Source organism: Monodelphis domestica, chromosome 5 (assembly GCF_027887165.1).
Source record: "Monodelphis domestica isolate mMonDom1 chromosome 5, mMonDom1.pri, whole genome shotgun sequence".
NCBI classification, from domain to species: domain Eukaryota; kingdom Metazoa; phylum Chordata; class Mammalia; order Didelphimorphia; family Didelphidae; genus Monodelphis; species Monodelphis domestica.
The window spans coordinates 65,648,353-65,659,155 of record NC_077231.1 but is presented as its reverse complement, the minus strand read 5'-3'; positions in this window follow the sequence as shown (position 1 = coordinate 65,659,155).

The following is a 10,803-nucleotide window of genomic DNA, read 5'->3' as shown; positions in this document are numbered from 1 at the left end:
CACTGAATACATTATTGGGTATGAATATAATGAAATGTTAATGCATTATATAGAATGATAGATTTTAAAAAGTCAGAGGAATTTGTGAATAATTTCAGAAAGTGATACAGAGGGAAGGAAAGAGAGCTCAAAAAAGTAGACACAATGACTACAGCAATGTAAATAAAATTAGTAAAGATAGACAACTAAACTCTTGTCAAAAACAACACATGATGTTTGTGTCATACTCTCAGATCTAATGTCCACACTTGTTTTTGCTAATACTCAAAAAGCTAAAAACATAATCAGGCTATTAGGGTTTTTTTTATTGTTTAGCTAAAATATATTTTGTAGGAGGATACATTATAGTGTTCTTAGGAAGTAATTATTTCAAACAAAATGAATCACTAAATATCTTAAATTTTAAAATAAAAATTAAATCTTAAAGAGTACATGATGGCACCCTAAATTATTTGAAGAGTGGTCACATAGGAAAAGTATAAGACTCTATTTGGATCTAGAAGTCATAACTCAAAGCAGTGCATGGAAATGGAAAAGAAATAGACTTAGGTTTGATGTTAGGAATAAACAACTTTCTAATAATTAGAGATGTGTAGAAGTAAAATGCATTCCCTTAGAAAGAAGATAATTCCCTCTTTACTAAAGGTTGTTCATCCAAGGCTGGGTAACTGTTTGCCATGGACATTAGGTACATGTCTAGAATACCCATGTGGCAAAGGAAACACAACTCCATGGTACTACTGGACCTTTGAGTCCTTTCTCTCTTTATAAAACCTTCATGTAGTTCCCCAATGTGTGTGGCATATGTGCTTGTTCTTAACAGCAATAAAAATATTATTTCCATTCTGAAATATTTAATCTCGGGGTCCTCCTTTAACACTGTATTACATTTGTTCTGACAGCTGGCAATGTAGCCCATCTTTCATTCAAGCTCACTCAGCAGTGGTTAGCCACAGCAATTGACTATTGGGAAGGTACTTTCTTATTTAAATACTACTCATTTTAGTGGGAGAATAACCATCTTTCAGTTCTGGGTTTATTTTTTGATCAAGAAATCCTATCTCTTGGCAATTAAATATATGAGGAGAAGTGATCAGTCGTGTCCAGTGGGTTCCTCTACAATATGGCGAGTTGAACTCATGGAATGTCAGAATTCAGACAGGGCTGGATTTAAGGCAGGAAGCCAGATACAAATTTTAATTTGACAGTTCATATATAGTACATGAACTGAGGATTGACTTTTTTTTATTAATCCAAACCAGCTTTAATATCCTGATATCTTTAAGATTATATTTTGACTGTAGAAATTCAATTAATGACTCATTATTTCTATCACAATTTAGAATGCTTTAATATCCATGAAGCAGTAATAAGCAGAGTTGAAAGGCCCACATAACTTCTGTCTATGTATGGCTTTTATTCTCTTCACTATACTGATCATCCTCTATCACACTGTGGCACATAAAAGCATACTAATGTTGAAGAGAACAGTAACTCCTGTTATCTAGAGACTTTTATGGTTTTCAAAGTGCTTTGCTCACAACCGCTCTGTGAAGCAGTAATGCTAGTATTATTGGCCCCACCTTACACAAAGGTTACAGCTTGCCAGTGGTTACACAACTAGGGAGTGTTTATGGTAGGATTCCAAGCAAGGTCTCTTGCCTCTAGTTCCAGAAACCATTCCTCACAACCTTTATAGAAAATTTAAAAAAATATCTTGTGCATTTATTAAGATAACGGTAAAATACTGAAAGCAGTTGTTCTCATATTGTTGTGTGGTGACCTTAAAAGTCCCTAAGACTGTTTCAAGGCTCCATGAGGGCAGAACTGTTTTTACAATAATACTAAAATATATTGATTCGCAATATATTAAATATCATAGATATATAAACCACACAAACAAAAACTCTTGGTGGGAATGGTGATAGTTCTCAATAAAATTTCAAATTGTAAATGGCTCCTGGGACCAAAAGGTTGGAAAACTATTGCTCTGTGGGGTCCTGAAAAAAGAAATTGGGGAAGAATAAAATTGTCATGTGGACAAACCATTTAAATATAATTACTAAAACAATAACAATATGCTTTTTCCTTATTAGAAATCTTAATCATTGACAATATCAAAAAAGTACTTGGAGGAAAGCATTGTAAGAGATTGGATCTGGCTTAAAAATGAATGGGCTTGAATATGAAGGTGTTGCTACCTATACCTGTGAATATTGACTTATTCACTTCCAACATGTTATCTGTTGGGTTTGACGAAATTACTCAACAAGTCCTGATCCTCACTGCTACATCAATATAACTATTTCAAATGAATTGCTTTTTTGAACATATAGACCAATATAGCCTTAATATATAACATATGAAATAGAACATTAATGATGACTTTACAAGATCCCCCCCCAGATGTTCCCATTTCAGCTTTAAATATAACATTCCTGAGAAGTACTCAGCAGCTGTATGTATTAAAAATTTTATAAGCAGTTTCTTTTCCAGATGCTGACTACTTTTAAACATTAAATATGATTAAAAATGCCTTTTTTTGTGGTCACTGAGTGCCCTTTAGTAGACAATATTAAATAAGAAAAAAAGAGGCTGTTTTTTCAGCCACTGATCAGATCTTATTGCTAAGTATTTTCTCTTCATAAATATTTGCTTTTCTGTAAGCTGCCTAGGTATTCATTTCTGTTAAAATTCATTCAGAAATTTTAAGAGAGAAAAATATTTCAAGAGGTCTCTTTTTTAAAATTACAGACAGGGCTCAATGATAACAATTTTGAAAATTCCACAGTGTACCATCTTGTTCTAAATATAGTCTTAGTTTAAATAGAGATTTTGATATTCTGCTATTTTAGCTATTGAGAAACTATTAACAAGAGATACTGCACAATAGGTCAAGTGATATTATTTAAATTGGAACCTGATGCAGACTGTCTTGCCTTTGATTTCACAAAATATTTTTGGATTTACCAAAAATTTGACTAAGGAACAATACAAAATTATCAACTTCTGGAAATCTACTCCCATTTAAATGAATCAAAGGACACTAGAAGGTATACTTTTGTTGAACAGCATGTCTGAAGTACTCAGTGAGAATGGAGTTGACACCACATTGCAGTATAACTCAGCTTACATACTTGGGACCTGAATGTAATGAAATCTTGGCCAGCAATAATAGGTCTAGGATGACACTAATAATATGTTAAGCTTATGAAAACTGGCAGGTTTAATTTCATTCTCTGGTTTGCCAGAGAAAGAAAAGGCTTAAAAGAGGGAGAAAAAATGAAAAGCAAATAATTCTTTATCAGTAGAATCACAGATTTTAGAATCATAAATTCAGAACTTTAAGGAAATTTAGAGTCCATGTGACTAGTCTACTTAAAAAGGAATTAACCTGAGCACATTTCACATCTTGCTGTATCACTTTGAAAAGGATTTCAATAATCATGGAGATATAACTAAGTGAAAAAATTAGACATATTTTTGAAAATTATATATTGAACTAGCTTTAGACAGAAACATCCACTTGTATATAGTCATAGACATGAGTCAGCTAGGCAGAACAATGAATTGGGTCCTGGATCTAGAGTCAGCAAGAACTGAGTTCAAATGCTGCCTTAGACACTTATTGGATGTATTACATCAAATGAGTGTACTTCTGTCACCTCAGCCCTAAATGGACTCTATTTCACAGTGTTGTAGAGAGGAGAAAAATAATATTTTTAAGCACTGAGCATAGTGGCTGGCATGTAGTATTCTATAAATACTTGTTTCTGTCCATTCTGATTTCTTCAATAGCTCCAGTTTGTTTCAATAGTCATGAAGGCAGCAGAAGCAGATAATATGGAACCCTCAAAGTTTAGTTAGACATAGAGGAAACCAAGGCCATCCATTGCAACCCAAGTCATCTCTAGTCATCATGACTTTTGTCTTGCCAAATGGGCATCAATGACTCTGGAGGAGATAGTGAGGCTGACAACTTGGAGCAAACTCTGCCTCACTTAAATCCAATTTATGTCTGAATCAAAACCCATCCTCCAGTGATGTTCTTTTGGCCCTCTTTGAATATGAAAGGCAATTATCAGTAAAATATGAGCTAAAACCTTAGAGCTGTATAGAGCTAAAGATGAGCATCAGGATAGGGTTAGAGCTACAAATATAGTACCGTAGAGTTGATTGCCTCAGTTTCCTCATCTGTAAAATGAGCTGGAAAAGGAAATGGGAAACCACTTCAGTATCTTTGTCAAAAAAATCACCCAGTGGGGTCATAAACAGTCATACACAGCTGAAATGACTAAACAACAACTCTATCTAATCAGAGTACCAGACTTGAAGTCAGGAGGACCTATGGTTCAAATTCCCCTCTTTGACACATTCTGGATAGTGAGATCTTGGGCAAATTGGTCCTCCAGAATATTCTGTAAAACTATGAATTTCAAAGAAGGCACTAACTGGTGTGGAAAGAGGAGGTTTCCTTAATAGCAGGTCTCTATACCCATGGAATCACAGGTCTAGTCACATCCCATTAGATATGGATGATTTAAAGAGTCAGGTGATTTAGTGGATAGGGACCTGGCCTTAGCACCAGAAAGAATTGCATTCAGTCCTGTCTCTGAAAGGCACTGGCAGTGGTACTCTTGTCAAGACACTTAATTTCTCAATGCCCATGACAGCTTAAACTAGTTGTTGCTGAACAATTAAGAATTAGTAGAGGATAATACCTCAATAGGCATGCTCCTTATTTTTATGAAATCAGAAGTCCATATAAATATGTGTAAATAAACATATATAGTTATGTATGTACACACACATGTGTGTGTGTGTGTATATATATATATATATATATATATATATATATATATATATATACACAAAACTGTCTAATCAGAACTTTTTTTTTTGTAGGGAATCCTTGACAGTTTGGTAAAACTCATGGATCTCTTCTCAGAATAGTGTTTTTCAAATGCTTAAATAATATACATAGGATTACAAGGAGCACTGATTATATTAAAGTATGCTAATAAAAAATAAAGTTTCCAGACTTTAGTTTAAGTTTTAGTTTAAGAACCTCCGATAAAAATGATAATTTTTAAAGATACAGGATGAGATTTGATTATATAAATGCATGATTATTGGAAAAAAGAAGATAGTATTACCATACACTCTTCTAGTTAGACATTATTCCTCTCTTTGTTAGGGCTCCCTCTCTTCTTAAATTATTTTTTTTTTAGTCTTAAAAAAGTTTTATTTAATTAATTAATTTAGAATATTTTCCCATGGTTACATGATTCATTCTTTCCCTCCCCTCCTCCCACCCCATTCCCAAAGTTAACCTGTAATTCCTCTGGGTTTTACATGTCTCATTGATCAAGACCTAGTTCCATATTATTGATATTTGCACTAGGGTGATTATTTAGAGTCTATGTCCCCAATCATATCCCCATTGACCCATGTGATCAAGCAGTTGATTTTCTTCTGTGTTTCTACTTCCAGTTCTTCCTCTGGATGTGAATAGTTCTTAAATTATTGAATCATTGTTTTAAATACTCATTTATTCATAGCTCATATTATCTAAGTAAAGCATAAGCTTATTAGTGGGGAAATTGTTTTTCATTTGATTTTTGTTTTCCCTCTGCCTAGCACACCTCACAAATGCTTATGGGATTGTATTTGATTGGAAAATTAGAAATAATATGAGCAAGATAATATGGTATAAAATACTTTTGTGCTCCAGATTTTTGAAATATCTTCATTATACAACATATTTTTGTTTGATTTTGTTTGATTTTTCTGGTACTATTTTCTATTTCTATAACTATGATTGCATTAATATTTTGGTTATAAAGAAAATCTCTATTTTTTGTTTTTATATTCTTAAATTTTATTTTAAAAATATTTTTCCACATTTGTATGATTCATTTTCTTCTTCTCCACTCTCTCCTCTTCTCTCCCCTCTCCTAGAGCTGACAAGCAATTCCAATGGGTTGTACAAAAATTGTCACTTGATACCTATTTCCATATTATTCATTTTTGCCATATAGCAATCTTTTAAAGACAAAATCTCAGTTCATATACCCGTATATACAAGTGATACATCATAAATCATATATTTTTCTTTTGTGTTTCTATTTTCATAATTCTTTCAGTGTGGATAGCATTCTTTCTCATAAGACCTTCAGAAGAATCCAGGATTATTGCAATGCTACTAGTAGTAAAGTCCACTACATTGCATAGTTTCACAATTTCGCTTTCTGTGTACAATGTTCTCTTGGTTCTGCTCAAGGAAAATCTCTTTCTTGAGAAGGAATATCCCTCATATGATCAGATTCACCATCATACTGTGGACTTCAAAATGATACTAGCATTCTAGTAATTTTTATCAGAATAAATGTATTTTCTATATAAAGTCTTTAACAAAGCTGTATATGATAGTATTAAGCAGATAGGAATCTTTCCATAAAGACTTGCTGAATAAACTACTCTTCAAAATTAAGTTCTTGATTCATTTTCATGTTGATTTTTAAATAACTATAAACTATATATACACACACACATATATATACATATATATATATATGTCAGAATATAACCTTAACCCTAAACTATATATATAGGTTAGAATAAAATTTTTATGTATGAAATAAAATATATATAAAGGTCAGAATAGAGTTGGAAGGGAAATTATATCTAGATTCAGAGAAGCTGGATTGAAATCCTAAATTTGTAATTTACTATGATTATGGAGCAAGTTAGTTTTTCCATTTGCAATATGAGGAGACTAGACTGTTGAGGATCCTTTCAGTTCTTAATTTTAAAAATCTCCGATTAAACCTTACTTTTCATTGAGTAGTAGATCATCTGTGTGTATAACCTCTTTTCTTTTAGGAGGGTTGCAGTGCAACTTAAATTAAAATCCTATGCCTGGATTCTATTTTTTAGCTCTACTCTTAATTAATTGTATTGTCTTTGGTAAATTACTTTGTTTTTCTGGAGCTCAATTTATCCATTTACTAAAGTATACACAAAGTCTGCCATTATGGTTGGTGCAAATGGTTGAAATGGACCTGTGACAGAAAGAAAGAAAAAATTTTCTAATGGGAAACAATTCTGCTCCCCAAATTTATCTATTTCCTGACATGGTACCACAAAATCCAACCATGCCCCCCAGCAAACACACAGATATACTCAGATGGATACACGTAAATGTATCTCAGTGTATATGAACACATATCTCTATATATCTACAAAAATCTAGCTTATATGCAGCCCCAGAATCTTCACATATATGGCTTATGCAGAGGTATTGAGAACTTCTTCCTGAAGAATAAGCCACATGTTGAATTGAGACTGCATGTGAGATTATGCAAGTGTAGTTGACTCAAATGATCACCACTGAAAACAGTAAAGATAATTTCAACCATGTGTACCAAGCTCTCTTGCATGCATGGTTTTTCCATACTGTGAAACTCTTCTGTAGTTTCCTAACTTGAAAATTACTAGATTGGAAGCAAATCTTTTCTTATTAGAACAAAAGTTGCTATTTGGTAATGTGGGAGTCAGCAATCTTCATCTTTACCTACTTTAACACATGTATTTGTCATAGGATCATCGATTTTGAGCTGGAAACCATCTTAAATGTTAGAGAGTTTAATTCCTTTATTTTATAAATAATAAAATTAAGGATTAATTTAAATGATTTACTTACTTTCATGCAATGATATAGCTGAAATTTGAAGTCAGGTTCCTCTGAAATGGCCTCATAGTCAAAGATATAGACAGATATCCAGAAGATTTGAAGACATGCACAATGCCACATCAATAATACTAGGGAATCATTAATGCCGAGCAGCACAAGCATTACCTTTTTAGGATTTGCCCCAGTTGATGGGCAGATACTCAAAAAATATGGAATGCCCTTCTCCTTTAAAGATACTCTGCTTTGATAAGTGATGAGGGTGCCAGGGTGCCATTCATAAGTTAAGAGGGATAACAGTAACAGAGATACTCTGTTCAACCTCAAGTTAATGGCAGCAGAAAAAAATGAAGAAAAGACTTAACAGGTTTCTGAGGAGTGCAACTAGCATTTTCCCTGACTATTCTATTAATTTAGAAATCAATAAAATTCAATTTATTTTTTTAAATTCAATTTCTTTTAGAGGCACTGATGGAATGATCCAGGATGAGAATAAAGGAATCTAGATGGTGTTAATTGTGCATCAGTTGTTCCAGAATTGGAATATACTGAATAGTCAACTGGAGTACGTGTTGTGCTTTTGTTGTTATGTTGTGTTTTGTTTTAGTTGTTTGTTATTTTTAATCAGGAGAGGGCTAGGAAGTTGTAGCTTCTTCATTCTCTAAATAATAGCATAAAAGTATTTGACAAGAATCACACAAAGGACCATTTTACAGATTTCTTCTTGACTCAATTCAGAGCTATAATACTTTCTATCACCTCCCTAAGAAACTTCTTAAATTGTGGAGAATTGTAAGCTGTCTTTGTGAGGTTGATAAATGACTTTTGAACACCAAACTCATTTCACCTGAGAGCACAAACAATTTGGAAATTCTAGCCCATATTTCTAATGCTGAAATACTAGTACATTAGCCTGCCACATTTCTTTCTTTTTTTTCAATTTCTGTTTCTTTCAAGTTCTACTTTTAACTATGTTGAAAAAAGTAACAGCAATAAGTCCCTGGAGAATATATTTTTAAAAGTCAGGAAATATGAAACACTGCATAAAGAAAAGAGCTATGGAAATTGTTTTGAGGTGTGACATTGACAAAAGCAGGGCATTTGAAGTTTATTTTTATAATCTATAACTCACATTAAATAAGGACCCAGTTTGGAGTTGGTAATAAACCAATGAACTGATCATCTCAGCTCTTGAGTATCCAGGTGGTTATGGAGCAAGGAGATATTATTTTTTTTCCTTTTATATTCCATGTGCCTCTTATTTAATTTCCAAATTGGAACAGCAGGTATTCTTCTTCTGGTTCACTTAAATAGCCAGTTGACATGAAAAGATCTTTTATGAATATTCAACAGGAAGGAACATTTAAGAGGCAATCTTTTTATATGATAGATGTTAAAATTTTGGAATGAAAAATTTGGAATTCTTTCACTGGAAATTTGGATAGATTAGAGTGGGGGTGCCCTGTTTTGGGGAAATGGATTTCTTGGTTATTTGGTGCTTAATGAATTATTCATAGTGAGAATATAAATAAATTTAAATTTTATGATAAAACTACTACTACTACTACTACTACTACTACTACTACTACTACTACTACTACTACTACTACTACTACTACACAATATACATTTATATAATGCTTGCTATGAGCCAGACTTTGATTATAAGTGTTTCTATCTCATTTGATCCTCATAACAACACACGAAAGTAGGGACTATTATTATCCCCATTTTGTAGATGAGAAAACTGAGGCAAATAGAAGTAAATGACTTGATGAGTGTCACACAAATACTAAGTGTCTGAGGTCATATTTGACTTCAGGTCTTATTGACTCCATACTCAGCACTCTATCCATTGAACCACTAAGCTGTCCTAATCAAAGGAAAATTCTTCATACATTCATTCACTTGTTCATTCAATGGAATTAATTAAACATTTAATGAATTACCTGTACACTTTGTCCTCAATAATGATTTATTGATCACTTAACATGTATGTGATACTGAGTGAGGAGTTTCAAGTCAATCCTTAGCATAGAAGAATTTATAATGTCAGAAATTGTAAAGGAAATAGAATGGAAATTGTAAAGGAAATAAATAAAACAGGATATATGAACTTGGGGATCTTATAAGCTAATGGGTAATTAACAGAAGCTTAGAATTTAAATGATATTCAAAGGACCCTTTCCTTAGGTCCTTACCCATATTGGAATGTTAGTGAGGATGTGAAACTTTCAGGTAAAGGTAATTTTATTCAGGAAGTTTAGCAGCAAAAAAGAGAGAATTTAAATGATATTTAGATTGTCTAGAATAGTTAAGGAAACTGTTTTTTTTTTAATCTGTAAAGTTTTGGGATATCTGGGCATGTTTGAAGGATGACAAAAAGGACTCAGTGGTATTTATAGCCATGCTCTTTTGGGTGGCAAAAAAAAAATTAGAAAATGGGGGGATGCCCTTGGATTGGGGAATAGCTGAACAAATTGTGGTATATATTGGTGATGGAATACTATTGTATTGTTTATTGTATTGTGCCCAAAGGAATAATAAACTGGAGCAATTCCATGTGAATTGGAACAACCTCCAGGAAATGATGCAGCGTGAAAGGATCAGAACCAAGAGAACAATGTACTCTACTAGAAGCAATGCAATGATCCAGGACAATTTGTAAGGGACTTATGAGAAAGAACACTATCCACATCCAGAGAAGAACTGTGGGAGTGGAAATACCAAAGAAAAACAATTGCTTGATCACATGGGTTGATGGGGACATGATCGGGGATATAGACTCTAAATGATCACCCTGGTGCAAATATCAATAATATGGAAATAGGTCTTGATCAATGACACATGTAAAACCCAGTGAAATAGTGTGTTGGCTATGGGAGAGGAGTGGGAGGAGGGAAGGGAAAGAACATGAATCATATAACCATGGCAAAAATTTCTAAATTAATTAATTTAATAAATAAACTTATAAAAAAGGGCCCATTGGCAAAGCAAACAAAAAAGCTTGAGAGGAGAAATGACTGCTGAAGATAGATAATTTCTGTAGAAAGCAGTAGTGAATAGGATCAAGGATGGAAATTAATCTTATTCAGATATAAGAATTCCTC